Raw genomic sequence first — 1,031 nt, forward strand, 5'->3', positions numbered from 1 at the left:
CTCTGTCTCCTCTCCCTCTTCTGTCTCTTCTGTCTCTTCTTCTTCTTCTTCTTCTTCTTCTGCTGCTGCTTCTTGCTGCTGCTGCTGCTGCAGTTCCTGCTGCTGCTGCTGCAGCGCTGCTTTGAGCTGTGCTTTCCTTTGTTCTTCTTCTATTTTTTTCAATTCTTGTTCTTTTTTTATTTGTTCTTCTTTTCTTTTTTGTTCTTCTTGCTGCTTCAGCAGTTGCTGCTGTCTTATAGCCTCAGCAGCAGCAATCTCTTCGTCACTACCGAATCTCTTTATTAACTCAATAAGATCCCACGTATGTACACTCGGAATATTAAGAAGTTCTTCATCTGTTTTACTTTCATCATCATTTATTTTATTTAATATTTTTTCTGCTTCTATCTCTTCTTCTTCTTCTTCTACAAAATCCTCAACCTGTGCTAGACTCTCTTGAGAAGTACCTACAGGCTTTAGTGCTTCTTCTGAGGCCCCTGCTGCCTCCCATGCTGCTTCGTTTGTTATAAACTCTCTTTTTATATTTGTAAATACTTTTCTTGCTGTTGCTAGTTTATCTCCATATGTTGTATCTATTTGTTTTATTGATTCTTCTATTCTTTTTATTCTTTCTTTATAAAAATTTATTAGTGTTAGTTCTACTTGTAGTCTCCTTTTTAATATAACACGAGGTGTACCTGTGGGGTCTGTCTCCGAAGCGGAGACAGGGTCACCTTCTCTCTCTGGGGGTAGAGAGATGAGTCCCTTTCTAGCTCTGGTTCTTCTCCTATTAGCAATATGTAATCTATCTTTCGTTATATTTAATAAATTAATTAATCTATCTTTTTCTTCTTTTATACATGTTGCTGTGTTCTTTGATTCTCCGTATAGTTTCTTTATCTCCGCCCCAAAGCTTCTTTGTCTAGCTATCTCCGCGGCTCTATCCATCAGCAACAACGTCTGTAGTCTCTTTTTCTCGAACTCTTTATGTGATCGTAGAAACTGTGCAACAAGTAAAGGGTTATTTGTTTCATTATCTATTCTTTCATCGA

The sequence above is a fragment of the Eimeria mitis genome, genomic scaffold, assembly GCF_000499745.2.
Source record: "Eimeria mitis Houghton genomic scaffold, Emh_scaff7621, whole genome shotgun sequence".
NCBI lineage: Eukaryota > Apicomplexa > Conoidasida > Eucoccidiorida > Eimeriidae > Eimeria > Eimeria mitis.